At 37.7% G+C, this 25,294-nt stretch overlaps 1 long non-coding RNA gene across 2 annotated transcripts in view; it reads right to left on the bottom strand.

Moving 5' to 3' along the window:
- The window catches only part of LOC135279146 (uncharacterized), a 185,884-nt gene that overhangs the window by 53,815 nt on the left and 106,775 nt on the right, over nucleotides 1-25,294 (bottom strand). For both annotated transcript variants that reach the window (XR_010346468.1, XR_010346469.1), the window contains one exon: nucleotides 10,911-11,005. This is a non-coding gene — a long non-coding RNA (uncharacterized LOC135279146). The remainder of the gene's footprint in view (nucleotides 1-10,910; nucleotides 11,006-25,294) is intronic.

Below are 25,294 nucleotides of genomic sequence, written 5' to 3'. Positions count from 1 at the left end.
GGCTGAAACACTGTGCATAAAGCACTTTTCAAATGAGTATCCCTCGACTGTCACAACCTGTGGTGTTACTCATTTCACCTGCAGGGAGAGAGGACACCTTCCCCCTCTGTAGAGGGGATGGAATTGGGAAAACCAGAGAGTTCTCAACGTGCAAAAGTAACAGTATGGGCCCAGGCACAGGAGGATGTAAATTCTTCAATCTGTTCATGCACTCCCCTCCCTCCCAGGCTGCCAGGCCAGCTCTCTGCCCACCTGCACACCATGTGGCTCTCTGGGGAGCAGGGGCTGTGCTCTCCCCTCTGACTTCATTTCACTCTCACACATTCACAGAGCAGCAGCCTGTGACAGATGATGGGCTGAGATCAAGACAGAGGAGGAAGATAACATCAGAGCTTGCCCGTTCATACAGCTGCTGGCCACCTTTCATTCTTCCCCAAGTTTGGCCCTACAGCTCTAAAGCAATTCAGGACTGCCACAGGATTCAGCTCTCACTGCCTGCTACAAAACCAGTAACCTACAAACAAACCTGTGCTTAGGAGTGCTGACAATCATGGCAGGTCCTGCAGCCATTTCAGGTGCCTTCAGCCTTCACTTTCTGGTGTTCTGTGGCTTTCTTTTTGCTGCTGCACAACCTTTTGTCTTTTTCTCTACTCATGTTCTCCCTCACTCAACTGAGAAAATTCACAGCATTGAATTCAATCCCACCAGTAACTGCAGCTGTTTGTTTTTTGTTGATCAGGCAATATTTTCAGGGGGAAACCCATTTGATCTTTTAAATTATAAATAATGTTTTGTTTGAAACCTTTGTCATGCTCAGTTATAGCTAAAAAGCCCGATTATTAAAAAATTCAACTAAGTGAAACCAATGATTTACAGGCATGTTAAGTCACAGATCTGATAAGGCTGATTACTCTGATGTACTGCCATGTGTATAAATGCTTGTGGTAACTCTAAATGAGCTGCACCTCTGTGGTGCAGGTGTGTGAGTAGAAACACCACTCAGGTGTGTGAGCAGAAACAAACACCACTCAGGTGTGTGAGCAGAAACAAACACCACTCAGGAGGGTGAGCAGAAACACCAGCTCAGGCACCACAAAGCTCCAGTCCAAGTGGGTGCAATACAACTCCAATATCACCATTTTTTTCCTGGCTGCAGAGCTGGGTTATCCCACATTAGCCCAAAGATCACAGTGCAACACACCCTTATGTGTGCTTTGCTGAAGACTCAAAGTCCTAAGATTTCAAACACCAAGGCATTCAAAAGAGAATACAGGATTTCAATTTACATATTTTTAAATTCAGCTCTCTTTTAGTGTATAACCCACTCTGTACCTTCCATTTCAATATGTTTTTATTGATGTCATAATTTACATCTTGAGGGCTTTTATTAGGCAATGGTACCTGCACAATAAGACACTACAACAACCTTGTGTTTTGCTAAACATCAAACTTGACACTGTTACCTGTTCTACTTTAGTACTAAAAGAGAAAAAAAAAATCAATGAGGATGTTTATAAAGAGTCAGAAAGGAGAACTAGGCAGTAGGCTTGAACTGCTCCCTCCACATTTTAAACTCATGTAATACCAGTATCTCAAAAACTGTGTTATTTTTCCCTAGGACAAGACAGGTGATAAGGAAGAATGCCTGTGTGGTTTTTTTTTACTTTATCCTTTCCTCTCAATCCCTCCTTCTCATCAGATTCCCATATTTATGAATCACAAGAAAACAAAGAAAAGAGCAAACCCTCCCATTGAGACTGTGAACAAAGAATTCATGTCTGAAAGATCAGAGCATATAACCACAAAATTATATTACTGCAGTAAGATATTGAAGATGTTAAGTCCTTATGAAAAGTGACTAGACAACTGAGCTATTTTATGCCTTTAAAAAAAATTATTTATAATCTGGCAGATGTTTTTCAGCTTGTTGTCTATGCCAGTCTTAGTAATGCTAAATTTACACAGTACTGAAAAAAGTCATCTAACAACTAAAAAGGACAAGAAAAGGAAATGATACTAATAAAACTCTTCTTTTGATTCTGACTTTAAAAGTTTGCTGCTGAATTTATGTTGAAATCAGGTCTCTAACTAAACACTACTGTAATATCTCAAATCTCAGAATACTTTGGTTAACTTGATAGCAAATCTTTGCATTCTACTGCCTAGAATCTCAATATCTACAGAAATACTCCAGAAACTAATACCCAGATGAAACTTCAGCAGAATGCAATCCCATATTTCCTTATATGCTTTTTCCTTTGTCTTCAAATTCTGTTAAAAATTTTTTTTTAGTCTTCTGTAAGGAATTTTGATTAAGTTCCATTAAGTGCCTAATTCCTCAGAAGGTGTATTTCTGAGTGGTTCCATTGATGTATGCCAATTACACCAGCTGACAAACAGCCACTGCATTACAAAAAAAATCCATATTTTTAATGACTCCCTTGCTGTCCTCCATGTCTGTGTGTATGTCATGACACACAGCTTCCCACCATCTGCACTTCTTCCTTTATATATCCACGCATTTTGTATTATAAATTGCCTGGCTGTGATGTATCTTGACATTTGACATAACAGCAGGGCTGGGGGGAGCGTAAGTGCTGATCATTAGATTATTGTTGAAGTATTCTCTCCTTTCCTCCCCTGCTCCCTGTGTTCCCTGGAGACACAGGTGTTAATAAAATCAAACAAAATGAAAATGGGTAAATTATTGCAAGCTATGAACACCTACATTGTGCCATGCCTCACTAGTTTCCAATACCACCTCATTCTTGAGACAACCAGAGAAAAAGATGCAATTTCATCCTGTAGACTGGGTGGTATAAGGAAAGGACAAAAGAGACAAGATATTGCAATCCAAAGGTCAGTGACCCACTCCCTTGTATAATTATAGCATTTCATTTATATCCTACCAATGTGTCTTTGGATGGCTGATAGTAAATTAAGAAGCTAAAAAAGAACAATTTTGAAAATTCCCTAATAACTAATAACTGAACTCTAAACCTAGAGCATCATATTGGGAGATGAGCACAAGTATCAGCTTGGAATTTATTTTCTAAAAAATAATTTTAGAATACTCTAAGACTCAGATCTGACCTAGATCTGTGTCTCACTGCTTCACTGCAGGATTCTTGAAAACAGATTTAACACTTATTCTAAACACCTCAGAGGTTTTTTTGTAGAGCTTCAAGGGTCTGAGTCATCCTGGAGTGCAATATACATCCAATTGAATCTTGCAGGATGAATGCACTTTGTACCTCCTTAAAATGCAGGTGGAACATTTTGTGCTGCATTCCTCATTTCCATGATCAAGCACAAAACTCTTCCCCTGCATTCTTCCAAAAAGGTTTCATGCAGTAACAAAATCTGAGTAAGAACACTAAGTTGATCCTTTTGCTAATATATATTAACAGTTTATATCTAAATTTAACAGTGGCCCACCTTAGTAATTAGCAGAGACCAACACTTTGCCAGCCTGCTAGCTATTGCTATTGGAACAGTACTGCACAGCTCCTCAGAATCACATCTACTGCACAACCAGAGGAGCACAACAGAAAATAAATTCTGTCTCTGTAGCCCTGATCACTCAGTCTCCCTCCATTCAGTACTTGCAGTGCCAGTGACTTGCCAGGGTCACTCTCTCTGGTGTGAATGTTGCACACTTTGATGCAAGGTGCTAAAATGATGTAGATTATAGAATTTTATAAGCCACCAAATGGGAAATTATTCTCTCTAAAGGGTTGGAGGAACAGAACACATCAAATGCTTGCTGTGAAGAACACTGGAAGCTCAACAATTAAGGCCAGATACTCCAGAGCACTCCAATCCCTACAACTGCTGGCAGCCAGTCCCAGGTCTCACCCATCTCATTTACACACTAAATATTGACCAGAACTTGGAATTCAAGACTGCAACTTTATAGAAACAAGCCAATAACTTTCCACTTGAAAAGCTAACTGTATTTATCTCAACCAGACCACAGTAATTAATATTTATGAGGATGAGTGAAAGAAGGATGCTCATAGCAAAAGCAGATTATGAAAACACAAGAATGTGTGAGGATAACAATGGGACTGAACAATTGGCACCTAAGACACACCTGCAGCAGGGCCATGGAGTGTCAAAATGAGAGGACAACAGTGTATGTGTAGCTGCCTGTATATACAAGCAGAAAAACATTTTTCTGTGCTTTGTTCCACGAGTAATCCAGGAAAAGTCTTGGTACTCATACCAAATACATTTATTACCGCTGATTTAATGGCTTTATTTGACTGCTACAGGGACCCACAGCTGAGATCCCTGATCCCAGGCCAATCAAAGTAACAGTGCCTGGCACATGTTCCACTCTTCAGGGGTAAGAACTAGATCTGTTACAGGTTTAAATCTGCATGTGTTGCATATTTCTGGATTTATATCTTACATGAATATGACCAATAAAAAGTGGATGGAAGTTGAGAGCTCCGGAAAGAACTTGTCAACAGCGTTTTAAGGTGAAAAAAAAAAAGAAAAATAGGAGGTTTTGATCTGCAGAATGTGAAGTGCAACAATTAAAACAGAAGGGTAGATACTTTGAGCTCATTAAAATTTCTTTTGAAGATGAAAGTAATTAGATTTCAATGAGAACTTGGAGCAGAAGCTCACAATGACATGAGAATATTTAACCTGTAGTCTACAGTGCTTCAAGCAATTGAAAGTATGATAAATAATTGCTTGGCTGTAGTAACCACATAGAAGGAAAAAAAGGATTACCCTAATCAAACACAGTCAGTGTGGTGTTGCCTGTCTCTGTGCTCCACATTTCATTCTGAAAGTTTGCAGTTATAAAAACGGAAATCCTGAGTTCTTAAAAAGGAAATTGTAAAGGATTTATTTTCCTGCCACCTCCAAGAAAACTTTGATAATATTCAGGGTCAGCTCTTCAGCTGGCATGATCAACAGAACTCTGTGGAAACCAGTGGATCAGTGCCAATTTATAACAGCTGAATGTCTGCTTTTACTACACTGACAACCTTATTTTTGATTTTTTTTCCATATCTCTAATTCTTTTAATTTTTTTCTCTTCAAATCAGGAACATTACTAGCCAAATACATTTTTTGTTGTCAGGTATACCTGTCCTCCAACAAGACTCATAACTTATGTCTTTATGTGAGTTGCACCAGTGATTCTTGCTCATATTTCAGTATCATCACAAAGCACAAGCCAGGACTGTACAATCCTTTACCACACAGGTATTTTTTATATTATATCTGTGCAAAAAGCCAAATACTAATGTCACAGAGGCCTAAAGCACAGATAATGGACCCTCCTGAAAAGGCAGGGTAAGCTTGTCTTACACAGCAATATCACGGGGAACAGTGCTTCTCAAAAGCCATCTAGGAAGGAAAAATGAAAACATTTTATCCTGCATATGTTGAAAAAAAGCTGGTTTTTCTTCTGTATGAAGAAAGTGCTCTAAGAAAAATGACTAATGTTTTGAAGCCTTTTGATTTAGACAATAATCTTTGGGGTTCAGGGAATACATTTCTGACTGACTTGGGTAGCACAAACAGGTTTTTGTAGGTCCACAGCCAAGAAACCTGATGATAAGGGATGACTAGCCAATATCCATCCATTTCTAAAGAGACAAAGGGAAAAACCCAGAAACATGCTCATCTACAGCAAAAATATATAAATAAAAACCTAGACACTTTTAGTCAAAATAGCCCTGAAGAAAATTTCCCAAGAGATTAGAGCTGCAGGCTGGAAGAAGAGTCACTGGGAAAGATGGCCTTTGGAAAGCAAAAGTTTTTTATTTAAATGAGAATGGAATGTTTGGAAAAGGTTATGATGGATGACCTTTATAACTTCTCAGAGGATCCAGCAACCCAAAAATTTCCTCCTTTGACTGCTAATGAAAGAAACCTGTCACATTTCTTGCTCTGGTAAAACAATCTCAGCATCTGCATTCTCATATCTCAGGTGACTGCCTGGGCCACCTAAGTGCTGCTGAGTTTGGGCATATCTGTGTCAATGTTCTTTTTTAAACCTTTCACAAAATATGTGATGAATATATCCATTTTTTTCCCCACAAATCATTATCAAGGGAAAGAGAACCCAAAAATTAAGAATTAAAGATTAATCATCTGAGATGTACTCTGTTAATCAGTGCTGACAGCTAAAAAACACTGTATCCTTTCTGAAAAAATCTGTTATCTGATCAGATTTCAAATTGATAAGCACTAATATCAAGTTACATTTATTTTGTTGGAAAGGAGGTCTTCTGCTATCCCTTTGTGCTGGAAATCCTACCAGTGGTGAAACTGAGAAAAGCTTGTTAAGGTCCTGCTTCACTGTAAGATTCCCTATCTGCTTCTGGCTGTTTAGCAGCAATAATAATAATAATAATAATAATAATAATAATAATAATAATAATAATAATAGAGTTATTTTATTACATGCAGTTGCTGAAAGAATGTGGGTGTACAAGATCTTGTGTGCCAATTGGTTTTGTGGCTGTTCTACAGTAAAGAGCAGTAAAGACCAGGCCATGACAATGGTCTCTATGAAAAACCTTTGGCACAGACACTGGCAAATGTTTCAGTGGAGCAATGTCCTCTGCATTTGCAAACACTGTTAAAAACATTTCCCCAGAATCTGGCAGAAAACTCCCATTATAACTTTAAATAATTCAAGCAAATTGAACCCTTTCCTGAATATATCCTGAAACAAGAATATTTGCTCAATATTTGAGAAAGGAAGGGGAAAAGAAGGATTAAAATGTAAGGGCAAACCTATGCAGAATCCTCCCAGAACATCACTGAGTAGCTCTCTAAGCATGGTACATTCAAGATCCCTACCACAGAACAAAGATATTCCTTTGCTGCTTTGTTACTGCCTATCCCAGACTATCTAGGACTAAACCTGAAAGCAGGCATGCTGTAGCATTCTATGTTTAGAAAATCCATTGCCCTTGTAATATTCATAATCCTATTATGTTAAATTTAGCTGGTCAAATTCTGCTCTTACTTGTACTTCACATCTGTCAACTTAGGGTGTACAGGACATACATCAAGGCAGCATTTAGCTCAGGATAGTTGAGAAATGTGATATTTGGAGTACATTTCATCTTTCAAAAGCCATATTTTTTCCAATAATAAATGCAGAAACAAGTATCCCCAAGGTCATGCAATGTGTGTTCTTTCCCACTCAGCTAAAGATGGTATTAAGGAGCTAAAATGAGAGAAATATTGTCATTTGGTCATGTAGCATAGCGTGCCTGATGTCATCCTTCTGACACCTTGGACACTTTGTTTAACAAGGAAAGCAGCTGGAGCACAGGAGCTGCAGAGGAGTTCCAGGCTGAGGGTCTGGCAGAGTGAGGGCTGGGCTGCAGGCTGTGCATGTGCCCATGCTGTGAAGGAGATAAATTGCTTTCTTAATTGTATAAACATATATAAACTGGTACTAATAGTACCAGTTTGCCTAATTTTTACAAAGAAATATTAAAAATGCTTGAAAACAAGCACACAGAGCACTGACTCCTCAAGCATCCTGCTGGAGTGCCAGAGGCTTAGTCCTATTAAAAATAGTCCAGTTAAAATACCTTAGTTGTAGTGAAAAAATGCTCCAAAAATCTCAGGTAAAATTTTAAAGCTGTCTTCCTCGGATAAGTAAAAATCATCAGAACAAGTAAACTTACTCTAAATAATATTTGTTGTCATTAAAATGTCTTCATTTTCTTACATTATGAACATGGAAATAGAAATCACAGCTGGTCAGAGTGCCCAAGGTGGGAGAAGAAACCTATAAAGGTGTCTTAATTTTTTCCTCTGATCCTTTACAGTAGTGACCCAAAATAGAAAACACAGTGATACAAATTCCACTAAATGCCTGCAGTGCACACACTGTGCATGTTTTAGAGGGGCACAAAATGCAGTACTTTCTTTTGACTGTGTAACAGAAGACACAAGTTATTAGCAATGTTGTAATAAACACTGGTATGGACAGATATAATGACTGTAGGGATTCATGATGAAATTCTGTTTCAAATGGTCAAAAAATGGGTAAGCAGTGAAAAATGGTTAGTGCTACATACTATTTCAAACATATGTGCAAAAGACCAAAACTAGGTCTTTAGAACTGACTGTATGTATTACACTAAGAAATTCCAATCATTTGTGATGAAACTCTCCAAAATATCATTCCAAAATTTTCAGCAGCACTTAAAAAAAATTCAGAAACAAAGAGGTGGGAACAACGAAACTAGCTGAACTCAGCCTTTTGATCTCATTGCTTGTAACTAAATGTTTTGTTTTGATTTTTTTTGGGGCAGGGGGGAGACCTGTTTTTATAATTTATTTAGCACCAAAACTGAACCTGGTGAAGCACTGTCACTCCTTTTCCTTACTGGAAACAACTTTATTTTTTAAAAGTCCTAGAAAATCTAGACAGATTTCCTTTACAGATATTTTAGGTTAAATAGGTAGCTGCATGTCTATTTAATCACAGGCACTTGCACACTTGAACTTGCTCTGAGCTTGTCTGATGAATTATCTCTGATTAATTTTCTTTGTTTCACACAGACATTGTTTCCCATCAAATAGAGTAACTAAATAGATGTTTGAGGCCAACACAATCCTTCCCATATACAAGGTCAGGGATATTACAGCCTAGGCTTGTGAAGCTGCTCAACACTTCAGAGTTTTACCAGCATTAGTTTGATGCGTTCAGTGCCATCAGCTCCAACACCGAGGTTCAAATTTTAAAATGAAATTTCAGAGATAAAAGCATTAAGATAGTTCTATCAGCTATAATACTGGAATGTGCATGCCTGCAGCATTATTTACAGTGTCAAAGAGGCCACTAGAAAATATCAGTTGATGTATTCAATGGCTTATTTTCCAAACTGAGCACCACAAGAACCCAAACCAAAAATTATCAGGGCTCTTTTTTCTATATTGTACTTTTCCATTTCTAATTGTTTATAATTCTTCATAGAAGCCCTTTTAATTCAGCTACCCAGTATAATACAGTATACATAATATTTTGCAAGACACAGCTTCTGCAACTGCCTCTATTCCATCAGGCTTTGTGACTTGATGCCATAATGGTCTTGATTTATTAGAAGATAAACCTTTTCCAATGCTTTTTCCTTTAAATAGTGAACTGTAAATAACTTATCCAATATGAAAAAAGCTGAGTAGCTCCTTTGAAATGATAATGGAGATTGTCTACAATTACATCACCCACTGCAGGATCCTTGTATTAATACTTGACCTGTATATATGGGAACATACAGGACAGTAACCTGCACATATACACATTTCTGTGTGGGTCTGTTGGGACACAAACATTTGGGTGGGGTGCAGCTAGCATATTCCAAAACAGAAGGAAAGATTTTGTTGCTGTATTTGTGTCTTATAGATTTTGTATTTAAATGTCCAGTGGCACAATATTGCTGTTAAACATAATTCAACCAACATTTTCTGTCCTTTTTCCTTAATTATTTCAGTTCTGTGGTTCAGCTGGCCCAAGCTTCCCAGCTGTCAAATCATCACTGAAGAAACCTTCCTGCAAAGCTTAACTCCAGTCAACCCTCCTTTTCTGTCAGCAGCAGCATTTTCTGCCTGTGCTTCCACACTGGCATGTGAATATTGTGGCATACTTTGGTGTCAGCATCAGGATGGAGTGAGGACTGGCTGGGCCATGCACCATAACCCTTGTCTTTGGAGCTCTGACCATGTTAAACCAAAGCCCTGGCCCAACAAGCCTTCCTACTTACTCCTCTGTTCTCTCTCCCTGGGCACCATCTCTGGCACATTCTGCCATCAAGCAAGCTCTGCTCCATCAGCCCTGTGGTCAATGCCTGCAGAGCTCAGAAGACCTTTTCTCCCTGACAGCCTTAACCAAATCACTTTTCCAGGCTTGCCATTCTTCAGAACGCTGTCAGGCTTTGCTACCACCAAGCCACTATTTCCAGAACACAGTTAAGTGCTTATCACTTAAAACTTTAAACACTAATTGCTTAGTAATGAAAACTTGAATTGATTGGAGAACAAACTTCTGCTAAGTGACTGGCAGAATTCCAGCTCCAGTCCATAATAATCAAAATTCACTAAAATAGCATTTTTAAATGTCTTTTGTTTGAAAACCATTCTACACACAGGTGTGGGAAGATCTTGATGCAAGGTAGTCATTTTAAGTGTTTCTAGGATTGAGCCAAAAAAATGTTTCTGAATTAACAATTGCTAATTTGGAGTTGAATAAAATACCTGTGTTCATCTTAAAAATGTCTATGTTATTAAAAATCATGTTTCTCCTTCCTTTATTTCACCTGCTTGTGTTGTCAGGTACATCAGTCTCTCTTAGAAATGTATGCCTCAAGAGAAATATACTCAGCTTCCTCCTACTCTGGTGCTCAGGATGGAGACTCTCCCATTGTTACTTTGATAGGATTTGGTATTGATTGCCAAAGGTACTGTGTAACCTGAGGAACTTCCCTTGCCTTCTAAAACAGCATTCTGAATTTTCAGGACTTCAGAGAAAATACTGCAGCTCATTCCCTGTATATTCTGCTTGTTTACTGTGGGTGCTGATGGAGCTGACTAGGGATGTTTAATGCAATGTTACTTGTGAGACATTGGATTACACTGGATAATGAAAAGGAAAGAAATACAAACTGAACTCTTACCATACTATTAACTATCCATGGCATTGGACTGGATTACTCGTCCTAGTTTTTAGAAATTGCACAAGAAGCATCCTGAAAGCATGCAAAGCACCAGTGCTACTCCTGAGCATCCCTTAATTTTACTTAGTCCATGCTCAAAATCCCAACCCATTTCTCAAAGATCTCTTTCATGTCACAAGAGCTTTGCAGAGATTTTGGACAGTGTTCCCAGACACAGACCAAGACAGTTTCTTTTGCTTTTACCTTCAGGGCCACAATATGAGAAGCTTCTGGCACTGTGATGTTCTGTCACTTTTTAATGCAAACTCTGGAAGTTCACGGACACGACGCTGCACAATCTGAGGAAGATAAATCACAGTTACTTCAAGCCAGTTGACAGCAGTTTAAGCAGCTGCAATCATCAACCACCAAGGGAGTTTCTTCTTTTATCTTACTAAATGCAAAAGTATAGCAGGAGCTGCTAATATCACTGGACTATCAGGAGTCCTGCTTTTACATAAATATCAGCAAGCGGTAAGTAAATTCTGTTGACGAAATGTAATAAAACAAAGACGGTTTCAAATATGACCATTCCCTGATGCATTCTGTAGCCCCCTCTTACTCACTTATTGCATGCTGCTGAGATTATAAGGTTTGCTTTTATCTGTCAGAAATCAATATTTCAAACATCGGATAAAAGAGGAAATTGAACTGGGAATAGGCTGAAGTGCTGTAAAAACTACAAAGCACAATTATCAAAAAGCACTTAAAGTACTTAATAGGACACACATATAAAAATGCTCAAATTAATGTCAGGGAACTATAATGAGAACTTTTTCTATGCTTTTTGATCCAAATGCAATGCAATTCGAGTGCAGCCTGGTCAGTCAATACAGTTTTCAATTTATATGAAACCCTAAGGATTTCTAGCAATCCATTTGCTAGAACTGAACCATTACATATGATTGGTTAATATTTCAATTTATTGAAAATACATTATTTTGTGTAAAGTGTTTAAGTTGTTGAGGTTTAATCATTATAAACAGTTATGATAAAAATAGATCTTTGGGTAAACAAAGACCTTACAGTCAAGCTTTTAATAAATACTAGTATAACTAGAAAATTGGATTTTAAGAGGAATAGACATAAGGAAAAACTGCAGATACGGGGTCACAAGATGAGAGGAAATTGTTGTATAGAATGGATCTTTTATCAGCACACATTAAGCTGAGAAGGGACTTTGTAAAATGTTGGAAACCAGGGTTATTTTATGCAAAAAAACCTCCTCACTATTAACTTTAGTACTTTCCCCTTGGATTTATATATTCATTTATCATCTTTAATACTACTGAGCTGGAGGTCTTTACAAAACTATGCTAGATCAGAAATCATGCAAATGAAAGTGCACACGTGTGCATGAACACATCAGCATCCATGGAAAACAGACTGAGAGACTTCAGAAAATTTGATATGAAACACAAAGAGCTGCAGCACTCAGAGGAGTTACAGCCATGATTTGAGCAAACAAGATGCACATTAATTAAATGGTTGTATCCAACTGCAGCACTCTTTCCTAACCTACACCCCACAAGGAACAACAAGGGACTCTTGGGACTCTTTCTTTGTGGAAAGTCATTCTTAACGCTTACACTTCATATTTATTCTTTAACCATGACATTTCTTTAATTTGAGGGAGCCTTTACTCCGCCACAATTAAAATGTGCCTCTGACTGGAACTGCACCCAGCTCTCTGAACTGTGGATCAGACTGTGGTTTTCACTAACAGACAAACTGTTCCATCAGCCAAACACCTTCCCACCACCTTTCCTCATTGCAGTTTGAGCCTATACAGTACAACCTCTTAGTTAACATCCCTACTTCTTAAAGTCCAATCTGAATCGTTGCTTCTATAATTGTCATCCCACTTGGTCTATTTTATGTGATGAAGAAGAGGTTATAATAGTCCCTTTTGCAAGAAGTTTGACTATGAAGGCACAATCACCACACAGGATCTTTCCAGCACACAGTAATAATGCAATTCACCAAGTGAAACTGCACAACACACAGCCAAAATCTCTCTTCTAATGATTCTGGTCTTGTGTATGTTAAGCAAAATGTAACATGATTTAATTGAGGGAACTCATGAAGATATCTCCTAAAAGAGTTTTCACATTTGAATACAACTTTGACAAAGCTAAAAATAAATAGATTGCTTCAGCTGCATACTGTATTCACTTGAATGGTGTCTTGAATTTTCAGATGTCTGAACTAACAGACTGGTTTTCTGAATCAACAGAATCATAACAAAGCATACAATCTTTTCCAAATAGTACATTAAAAAAAAAAAAAAAAAACAAAACCAAAACCAAGTTATAAAAATAATTTTGTTTTCTCTGAGGAGAAAGCATGCTATGATCTGGTGAGGCAGTTGTAGTTATGGCAGTCATAATTGCATAATGCACTTCACTGAAGCTTCTTTTATTGCATCTTATTGTATTTTTTCCTTCAATTATTAAATTCAGAGGCTTAACCTCAAAAGAAAATGCACTTGTCTTTACATACACTTGAATTGTTACTGCCATTTAAAACTAATCAATGTTTTCTTTAGTACCATAATAGCTTATTTGCAAAGCACCTCTTTAAGAGATATTTACACGGTGTTCTGGAAGTAAACATGTTTCAGACTGTAAGAAAAACCCCCAACAAAGACAGCTTCATTCTCATCTCAAAGTTCAGCACAACTGAAGTGACTTAAAAAGCTGAAAATATTGTGCACAAAGGGAGTTGCTACTAGATGATACCCCTCCATTAATAAATAATACAAGGAAAAACTATGCATTGTACACAACCTCTATATCCCTAGAGAAATTCAGGAAATTAATTTTCAAAAGGCAAAGCATACAAATATATGCTTTCATTAATGTTAACAGGAAAGCAAACAGTTAAAATCTTGTAATTAACCTGTGTTTCTTGGAAATAATATACCACTCCTGACATGGACCTTCAACTGCATAAAACTCAGAGGACTCCAAGGCCTCACTGAGGGTGGAAAGCCCAGGCTCCTCCAGTAAAGTCAGAAATGCTCTCAGAGTGCAGAAATGATCACACCACTTTCCTCTAGGAATATAGGGGAGATTTTTTAATTAGTCTCCATAGATTTCTCCAGAACGAGGTCAGAGAAACCAAGTTAGGTAATATGAGTACCCCTAATGTCTCAAGATCTGCAGTTATTTAACAAAGAGAAGTTCGAAGGAAGGAAATTTTGCACAAAACTCACAACCAGGCTTTTTTTCATTTCCAAATGTAAACGTCTACTGCTTTTAATAAGCAGATCACCCCGGCTCAAGCTGTGCCTGTATTTAAAGACATCAAACCCGTTGATTCCAGTAGAGTAGCAAGACTATTACTGTGATGAAAGTTATAAAACCAAAGCTAACAAGGGACCAAGCTTTGCCAAAGGAAAGAACCAAAATAATAATTGAAAGCATTGGACAAAGGGACTGCCACAAAGTAATGAATTGGCCCATGCCAAAGCAGCCATGTTACTTATAATATTAATTTATTATAAAAATTTTAAATTGTATTTTTCAGTACATTTGTATCTGTGAACCTGGGATCTATTACTTTTTTCATCTGTAAAGCAAAGCCAATATTTTGCATTTGTAATCTTGAAAATTTAATGGGGTAGAGCACAATAATTTTGTATTTTATCAGTTTATGTCTAACTGCTAACAATATGTGGTAGCTATCACACTTTGCAAGTACTCTTACATTATAGAAATCAGTTAATTCCCTGATTTCCTTTTATTAATCAAGATTATCTTTCCAGCTGCTCTTTAATTAAATATTTTGTTAAGGATCATTAAGAAATTATATAAACTCCTCATAGTTCTCACTGCTAATCAAAAACATTTCATTCAATCATGTTATAAAGCTGAAATTTGCCTTCCAGTTTTACTGCAAAGCCTTTTTAGAACAGGTATTGAAAAAAGAGAAGAAAAACAAATCATCAAACAAAACTGCCTTCATTTCCAAAAGAGAATTTCCCAGTTAAATTAATATAAAATAATCAAGAATTTACTTAGAAGGTTAAAATAGTGTGATTGAAAAATGAATAGTAAAAATTTTTCCATTGCTCTTCACTTGAGTTAAAATAAAGGCAGTTCAAATTATAGATTATTCTCTCTCTTTAGAAAAGGTAGAAGGTGGTGAGACAGTGTTGGGTAGATGCACAGTAGTAATGGATTATGGAGATTTTTGTCTCCTGGGTCACTGTTATGAATCTGATCCAAGACAGCAATGACGAAATGTCAGTGCCATTTTATGGCTTTTAGCATGAAATCCTGACCCTGGGAGGTCAATGGCAAAACATCAGCAGCGCCAGGATTTTCACCTTTTGAATCTCTAAGACACAAGAAGAATTAAGGTCTGACTCAGCATCCATTGACTTTAATGGGAGTTACACTAAGTTCAAGGTGCAGGTTTTTATAAGTCCTTAGGTGCTGCTTTGCTCATGCTTTAATAAGAGCTGGATCCTTCAGATGACTCAAACACTTAAAAGTGCAGCATTAAAACTATAAACTTTTATCTTTAAAGTTAAGTGTTCTAATGACTCTCATCCCCTTGCTCCTGCCTGGATTACTCTGCTCCATTAGGCTGAGCACTGGATAAAGGCTTCTTTCACCACATGTATTCCTTCTCTGCTTCTTTCTCTGAAAGCAAAATCCTTGTCCCAGGTGACACAAGGTCCAAAGCCTCTGGGATCACCATGTTTGTGGCCCTCGAGGAATCTGGCAGAGACTGTGACTTCTGCTCTGCATCCTGTCTGGTCAACTTCAGTCAATTCCCAGAATACCACTCCTACAAAACGTGAGATCTGAGGAGTAGGGGAATAGTAAACTTTGGGTCACAATGACTAAATTAACAAAGCAGCAGAAATAATTTTGGAGTGATTAACTCAAAGAAAACCCTTATCAATTTCCTGAGAACAGGCAGAGATGGCTTGTTATTTTATTTTGTTTCATTTGCTTTGATAGTGGGTGCTTTGTAGAAAGGACATTTCCAGCCATTTTAAACCAGTGATGGCTGGGACCTAACTCTTATGTCTTACCACTTTGCAGGTTTGAAGGTGTTTGATCCTGAAAAGGAAATAAGAATAGAATCCAACTGAGCTGTCAAATTTGAAGTGTTTATCCAAAATGAAAAAAATTTCCAAAATGAAATTATTTGATCATTCCCTCCAAAAATACTAAGGTACACAAATATAAAAATGATCTCTTGCTGTAACATAGGCTTTCCAAACACATTTCACTTGCAGCTCAGGCGTGTGCTCCTAAAAGTATTTAGCTATGCTGAAAACCACCCAGGAATTAAACTGGATGAAAGCATGCTGAGGAAGTTGTTGGAGGTTTAATTACCTTTTCTTTTTTTTCTCTTGAGTGGGAGTTCTGAATTCTGGAGGAGTAAAACTCCAGTCTCTACTGTATTGAAATGATATTTTTTTAGCACTCCAATCATTGTCTCTACTTGACTAAGACATTTCTGTGCTAAAGCAGGTGCATTTACTTTTCAAGTATTATTTTACTAATCAATTGAAAAATTACCTCCATGAATGACAGAAGTGCAGACCTTTGGAGTATTTCATTAAAAGGAGCAAACATTAATTACAAATCCAGCCCAACCTTTGCAGACATAAATTATGGGACAGATCTATTTTCTCCATGCTTAATTGCAAGCAGTGACTAGCTCTTTAAATTATTATCTCCAAGGCATGAATGAAATTAGAATGGATTTGGTGATATTCTCAAGGCTTATTTGTATCTAAATAACTTGGCCATATACTGTCTGGAGATAGAAGGAAAATTAGGGGGAGCACCTTTGAGCCTTTCAACAGTGCTAGCTTCCTGTGAAAAAAAAATGGGAATTGCAAAATGGAATTAGAACCTTAAAGGCTTTGCAGACTGGGAGGTCTAGATGCAGGCTTAACAATGGGAGAGCTGATAAAGTCCAAGTATTTTTCTCCTAACCTAAATTCTCAAAAATTTTAGATGTTTTTAATTTTCTGAAGCATTCATGTTTCCGGCAGAATATTCCAGGCAACATCTTTCCTGAAAGGTAATATTTACATTTCAAGAAAAATAAGTATTTTTCTAGTGAAGTAAAGCCCCCTTCCTAGAGAATTAAGAAGACTGAAAATTCTGATTTTGTAATAGGCACAGAGCTGACATGTTTGTGATCCTACCAAAATCTGGCTGGAAAATAGAACAATTGATTGGTCCACTGAAACATAAACAGAAGGTACAGTCTGCTGTGATGAAGAGTGAGAAATAGGTAGAGAATGTAAGGATTGTTTTTTAATACAATAACGAAGACAGAGATGTATTTTTTTGAAATGTATATAATGATTTAGATATTGCATTGGAAACAGGAAGGCCTCTATAAGAACATTGTTTTTTGTATACCACAGTGGGTGTGAAAAAAGGAGTCTCACAAGACTCTGTGGGTACTGTCTGACCCTTGTTTCTACTACCCCTCTACCACAAAAGTTAATAATTTGGCATTGCACACCTTAAAAAAAATAGATAATTACTTGCTTGGAGTTCAATTTACTTGTGTCATGATACAGTAAATACCAAGCTGAATTCTCACAGTGTTAATCATTAACCTGGGAGAGGGCATTTGCTTAAAATGCATTCCTTCAACTTTGACATTTCATGAACACACTGGCAGATATTTCAACAGCAATTTCAAATATGCTGAAGGTGTAAATTAGTCTAAGTCCCCCCAAAAGCCAAACTCTTTCCACTTTTTAACTTCTGGGTATATAGTTACCCTCCATCTCTGCTGCAGGAGCAGCCTCTGACAGCAGAATTACAGCAGCTCTGCAGAGCTGGATGGTTTGAGGCACAGAGAAAGCCCAGTTCAGATTCAGAGACACCATTGCAAAGAGCAGGGCAGGGTACCTATAAAAGGAACACACCTCTGATAGTACTGATTTTTTTCTGAATTTTTTACTGAAATTTTCTACTTTGACAGACTTCTCAGGCCCTTAGCAAAATGTTTCTGGTACTAAGTTGAAGAATCTGTAACAAAATTAGAGGATTTCTTGAAAAAAATATGTATTCTGCTGAAAAAGTTGAGATTGGTTCAAAAAATTTGGAAATACCTGGTCCAATAGAGAGAAGACTTCATGGGCTTCATAATTTTAAATGTCTTGCTTAGGAGAGAGAAGAATGTAAAAATCTATTTCCTAGAATTTTGGAAGTATTTTTGTTCCCTTTCTTCTCCATGGTATTTCATCTTAATTTAAATGTGAGGAGTTAAAGATTGATCTGGAGCTTGGGAAAAGCATTCAAGCAGAGGAGCACGGGGGACAGAGTGAACCCTTTACCCACATTGCTTGAGAAAGGCACTGCTTTGCAATATATTCCTGGGAATGATAATATCATAGGTCACCTATTTGCTCTGGAATCTAAACCAGAGCACCACACTTAAACCATCTGCACCTACAATGAAGGTAAATACATTATGAGGGTCTCCCCATTTACACAAGCCTTAGTGGAATGCATGATTTTTTAGAAATCTGGGCAAATTCCTCAGTTTTGATAGTATATCATTGATCATTCCTTTATATTTCTTTAGAAAGAAAACCACCACTAACAATTACTGGCTTTAACACCTTGCAGCTTATATATAGCTTCTCATATAAGGAAGAAACACCTTAAGCACAGTGTGAAAATAGCACCAATTCAATTTATAAAATGTAGATATGTTGGAGCAGAGAAGGTAGGAAACTAGTTAAATGGGAGTTTTAAAAATTAAGATACTTCCTTCATTCAGGCTAGTGGAAAACAAAGAGAGCCGGTAGCATATGTACTTTTAACCAACAGAAACTTTTTTCCCTCTGGATACAGAATTGCAGACAGAACTTTGCTTCAAGTTGCAAAAACTGCGAATGGAAATATGGAGGAATCAGGATTTTTAACTAAATATTAACCAGTGCTGTATTCATTCCTGTGTCACAGTCTAAATGTGGCAGGTGCTGTGCACCAAACCAAGCCGCATTAATTGCAGCTGAGCAGGGTGGGAGCAGGGCCTGCCCCGCTCAGAGCCCAGGGCACCATGGAGCTTCCAGCCCTTCCAGCCAGGGCTGCAGCGCCTCACGGGGGCTGGCACCTTCAGTCACAGCGTGGGGCAGTGGGGACAGCCACGGGGCAGCTCAGGTGCAGCAGGAGCCGGGAACAGAGGCAGGCCTGGAGCAGGGCCAGGCTCTCACCCGAGCTCACCGAGGGCAGCACCCCAGGGCCTGTCTGTGCCTGGCTCCCCTGGCTCCATCGGGTTCATGGGCCTGGACACGGAGCACTGCTCCCTGGGATCCCCACGGGGCTGAAGGGAGGCATCATCTGCCCAGCATCTCTATTTTCTGTGTGCAGCAGGACGAACTGGCATGGAGCAGCAAGGCCCAGGTGTGGCTGTGTGGCTGGGAGCTGTTCTGGGACTCCAGCAGTTCTCCCAGCAGTGCTGGTCAGCCCCAGCACTCCTGCCCCACACAGACAGACCTACAGACACACACAGCTCATGGGGCTGGCCATGGGTACCACACTGGGGCCACAAAACACAGCAGTTCTAACAGCAAGTTATCTGCATAGTTCTCACTCTGACTTTTCTCCTCTCTTTCTCCTTCTCTGGCCACTAAACTCCACAACAATGACAACAAAGAGTAACATCAATGCTAGCTCCATCCAAATGAATGGATATGGAACAGAGAGATGCTTCTGTTTAGTGATTCTGAAGTGAACTGACTCCCTGCTGTGCCATCAGTTCACCTTGCCTTATTACAACCTAGTTTACTTTTGTGGTTTTTTGTTGAAATCTGGGGTAACAAATTGTTTTTATTATATCTATTTGAACTGCGCCTACTATTTAAATACTCACATTACCTGCAAACTGTAAACAACCTTGTTGCACCTTGTGTAATCACTCTGGATTGAACTCTCAAAGGATAAAGACTGAACAGTTTGAATAATAGTTCTTGTTCTGTCCTTCTCTGACACATGAATATCAAGAATAACTTATTTTGGCCAAAACAACTAATTCAAGGTGAATTTATGTCCTTAATGGGACATCTGCCATGACAAACAAGAAGGGTTTGGTACGTTCTAGTCAAAGTAGAATATCTTAAATCAAAAGTTTCAGTAGGCTTCAGTGTTCCTGCTAACCCTTCTATTAAATCTTCAAAACAATGTCATAAGCTAGGATTTGTTGTCTTCTACTTTGTTAAAAAGAGGGCAACCTCTAGAACAAAATTATATTGAGAAATAAAATTTACCTTGGATTAGTTTCATGTAAACATAAAAACCCCAACTTCTCAGAACTCATGTGAAAAACATAATGTAGTTAATATTAAATACAAAGATTATGCAACCTATTACTTTTACAGTTTGTGCTCCTGTGTCCTTGATTTTGTCCCTGTTTTGCTTATGATTAATGAATGACTCACCCTCAGTACCCTCTCATTTATTTCATACCTCATTATGAATTTGAAATGGTCAATTTGTTATTCGAAAACAGCAAAACAAGCATGGAAGTTAAACAGTGTTCAAAAATGCAAATGACATTTTTATAAATAAAGTGCTATTCTATCACATTTTAATGGTTTACATTTGTAACTGCTTTTGATATAATTTTGAAGAGTGTACTTAACTTATTCCTATGGAATACCAGGTGGAGTTTCTCCATGTGATTCATTTGAACATCAGGCGTGTCAGTGCACTCTATACAGTCACACACAAATCCTGCAATGACACCTGGTATACTTTACAGTTTTCTATTTTGGCTTATCAAGATCCCATGCTATAATTCCCCCATGGATTCTCATTTGTTTTGTTTGGAATTATTTTACCAGGGTATGATACTTTATAAAGTTTTGTGATTACACTGTTAGCATTGATGTAGGGGCAAAATAAATGCTAGAAAATAAACTTTTGTGTATATTAAGTTCACAACTGTGAAAGCAAAACCCACTAACTTATTTATACTGAAAACAAAGTTTCATACCAACAGTTCACAGCATTACTTTTTTGTTGTTATATCCTTTTTTCAGTTTTGATAATTACTTTCATCAACAGAATTTGGTAGTTTCAAATGCTTTCTTGAGGAGAAAAAAAATTGGCTTGGGTGACATCAATGCTAAATATCATTCTGGGGAGCACTCAGAGGCATGAAACAAAAAGTCCATCTTTTCTCTGTTTCCTGGGGTAAGTTCTGACACTGCACATACTTCAGCGTGGGACAATCCACTCCCTGCAGAAGCCTGTGCAGGCTTCTCTTTTCTCATCACTTTGGGAAAATTGTCCACACCATTGAGAGGAGCTTGAAATTCTGCAACAAAGCCTCCACTGTGTAAAGGCATTCCCTTGAAGCCCCAGTGGCAGCTGCACCCAGCTCCTCCTGCAGAAGATAATCTCTATGCCTCACCTGTTTCAGTTTCTGGCTCATGGTGTGCCAGCAGCAGCACCTGCACCTCCTATTTCTGCTCTATTTTATTTGCAGCTGAATTATGGCTGTGAGGTTTATTCAGGGTGGATAAACCAGCCTCATGCTGAGGCTGCATTCAGCAGAGAGTAGAATCCAGAATGGATGCTATAAACAGACAGGTAGAAATCAAGCTCAGCCAGTTGCATGTTCTTCACTCTGTACAACATGCATGGCTATTTGTGGTGCCAAGTTCAGTAGCTTAAATATTGTGTCATCATAAAAATAGTATAACTGAGCATGGTTATTAACTGCAGGCTGACCTCCAGCTTTGGCTTTGCTTAATACTCTAGATTTATCTTTTCCCCCCAGCTCATTCAGAACACTTTGCAGAGTGGTTTATTAAAGTATAACTAAACATTGTCCTTGGTGTTCATATAAGTTTGGAACAATTCCAAATTTATGACATTTTCCTTGAATTTTGTCAACACATTCACTACAGACCTTTATTCTTCCTTCAATTTCAGTGAAAAATCTACAAAGATCACTGTGTTAAACCAATTTCCCCTATGATGCACTTTAAGATTGCTGAATAGGTTGTCCTTCAAATTAACAAAATCAAATACCCCTCCCAATGCCCTCTTATTTCTGTCAAGCTCTGTATTAGTTTTCAGTGTGCATAAAAAAGATAATATGTTTACACATGGCAAGTGTAAGAGGTAATAATAAAAGGTAAATTTGACATCATGAAGTATGTGAAAAAAAAAAGTTAAACTCTCCCCCTGAAAACTTCACGAAACTGTAATAAAAATGGAGTTTGTGATAGATACTGTAGAAAGCAGTACACAAAGCAGGTAGAATTTATTACTACATTGTTTAATCATTATCCTCTGTATAGAATGATCAAACCCAAAACATGGTGTAGAGGAACTGAAGGTATGTACTGATGGGTTTACCTCTGAGGATTTAGTCTCTAGTAAGAGGCTTTTTGCTGAAGCAATGGAAGCATTTGCTGTCCTTGAGTAAAAGAAACAAATTTCTACTTCTCAAGGCAAATGCTTAGAGATAACTAAAATGAGTCTGAGATTTAACAAGTGTTACTTGTTAATTGTTCTATTTTAAAACATAACTTATACTTTTTTATTCTAAAAATGCTGAGACATATCTCCAGGAACTATCCAGTCTTTATTCTGAATGAAAAAGTTCCATTGCCCTGTTCTGCACACCTTTCATTTACCTTGCAGACCACTATTTATTGACACTTACCAGGCACCCAGGGCAGCCCAAGTAGAATATACATCCTACAGGCTCAGAGAATAGGGCATTGAAAACATCACTGTCATAAACATCAAAACTGCAAACTACATGAAATGCTAGAAGATCAGATTCTGCCTCAAAGCTCTGCCAGGCAAATTCATCAGCAGTGTGACTGCACGTCCATGCTCAGAACCTGAATGTGCAAATTACACCTTTGGCACTCTCAGCTAGCAAACACCTGCAGAAGTGTGGGAGTTTAACCCACTGTTCAGATGACTGGATTCTCTTTCACTGCTTTTTGAAGCTGACTTACAACAGGTGAGGAGGCAGAGTAAAAAAAGGTGGTGGGGGAAGGCACAGCACTTGCTTGTTTAGCACATTTTATGGATGGGTCAGGGATGTAGGACATGGATGTTGTGAGAGGTGATGAGGTAACTGGCAGCAGAGAACTCTGAGCTGGAGCAAATGTGAAGGTAAAACAGACTCGAAATAGTGAACCATCTGCTTTCTAATGAAAACAGCTCCTCTTGTCAGCAACATCCAGAAAAAATGATTTCTTAGTTGGAGTGTATAACCGAGGGAAGTAGCTTTTTTGCTATATGAGGTAATACACTCAAATGATGTATGACTTAGAAAATAGTGTGGGTTAATGATCTTCAGCTGGATCAGGGAGTAAAACAAAGTAATTTCATAATACAGAACATGATGGATTAAATCATGTTAATACTGGGTATATACATTAAAGAAAATGATCTTTCTGGCATACTAAATGGCAAAATAAAAAGCACTTTTAGTAAGCTATATGATTAATTAGTCTGCCCTTTTATTTATGTACCATGATAAAGTAAAATGTACTTCTTCTGGTTACCTCCCAGGCAATTATTCTAAAAGTTATATTGAATACAGCAGCTTCATTGTATTGCATCAGTCCATCAGGAACTGCAAGTAGGTCCCTGTCTTTGTTTTAAGTCAGGGGTTTTCTTTCTTCTCTCCTTCTCCTGTCCTCCTTTACTAGAGATTATTGGGGTTTTGTATGTTTTTTAACACACACAAACGTGAGATTGAAGATGGTACGATCATATATTGCAATAACCTAAATATTGATTTGTCTTAGCACTATTACTTACAGAAAGTGCAAAAAATTCCAGTGAGTGAAAAGTTACAGCTCACGTGTAATTCAGGCAAATATTTAAATATGGGAATGCAAATGCTCCAGACTTCGTTCAGATTCTGAGCTGTTTCATTTCCTGCCTTCACAATTTAACTGTATATTGCAAATTTCTACCACAGGTTCAATCACATGCAAAATCTTTTAGAAATAAGCTGGGAATGTATTTTCAAAAGAGATTTCAAATGAAACTAAAATCTCAAATTTCAGAAATAATGTTACCTGCAGAGGGAGGAATATTATTTTTGAGAACTATGTGTCTTCCAGTCTTATTGTACATACTTATTAGAAATTATGCAAATGATGAAAGGCACAGAAGGTTCCACTAGTACCAGATTTACACGGAAGGAAGGAAAGATATTATTAGCACTGAATTTACTTTCTTAAAATCTTATGAACATGTAGAAACTGATAAAATGCAGGAGTTAAAGAAAAGTCCACTTCAATATTTTTAAAATGAATATTTAGTAAGCTGGGATAGATTTTGTATTATATTAGGGAATCACACAGTCCTTCAAAGTGGATTGCCTTAGACAGATGTACTTATCAACACAGAAAATGTGAAAGACCAGACTTGGACATTTTCTAATGTTAAATTCAGATTTCAGGTGGGGAGTGTTTTTGTAAGGGGTCCAGCACTTACATGGACTTATACTGTTATACTGTTCCACAGACATGCATAGAAAAATAAATTCTGATTCTCAAACGCTATGCTAAAGGAAATGTCTTTTAAAAAAAGAGCCACCTAAGAACAATTACTTTTTCTTTTTCTTTTTTTTGATGGTTGGTAGTGCCATACACTTGTCGACTACAGCAGGAATTTGGAATTTCTGCATGATATTCTTGTGAAGTTCTAATTCTGGATTATATCATGCAGAATCCACCTGCTGATACAGACTGATATTTGCTGACTAATCTTTTATTTGCAACACCACTAATGCTTTCTTCTGATTCTGGGGATTTTGCTGTCTCTGCTGCAACATGAAATACTGGGAATTAACTAAATCATGGTAGATATAAATCCAAATGTTTTCAATATTTATGGCACCTGTGCATTTTGCATTTATCTGCTCTCAGAGGAATTGTTCTACTATGAAGCTCTACAAAATCTCTTCTGTATTTTAGTGGGTGTGAGTGCAGTCAGAGTGCTCTGTCCTCCTGTCCTGTGTCACAATCTCATCACCACTCAAGGTGTCCTGGGCAATTTTCACATCTCTGAGATTTCTGTTTAATGTACAAAAAGGCACATGAGTTTTCCTCTTGTCAAAAGTATCTCAATTTCATCCTTTTCTATTATCAACACTCCCAAACATTACTCTGGTCTCCTTTTCCAAATATTCCTTATTCTAAAGAGTTTCATAAAGGCATTAACCAGGAAGATTCTTCCATGCTGCTCAGCAGTGTCACACCTGTACTATTTTTTGAGTGAGCAGATCTATGATTTTTTATTTATTTCACCAATTCATACCAATATAGTCTATAGTTGTTAATAGTTGCTCACATATTTGTAAGCAGCTTTTCAGCCTAGAACTGCATAGATGCTGAATAGAAATTACAAATAGATACTGAAGTTCATAAATAGAAAAAATGTGGACACCTATTTACAACCAGTAAATAAGCTTTAAAACACATTTTTTAAGATATGTGAATTAGTTCCTGGTGAGGCTGTTGTGAGAATATAGAAAAAGGGTGACATGTATCACAGAGAAAGTGCATGAGCACAGCTTCTTCAAAGTGTTGGTCTAAAATA

The sequence above is a fragment of the Passer domesticus genome, chromosome 12 (genome assembly GCF_036417665.1).
Source record: "Passer domesticus isolate bPasDom1 chromosome 12, bPasDom1.hap1, whole genome shotgun sequence".
NCBI lineage: Eukaryota > Metazoa > Chordata > Aves > Passeriformes > Passeridae > Passer > Passer domesticus.
Note: the sequence above shows the minus strand (reverse complement) of the source record. Positions and strands in the feature narration are given on the sequence as shown.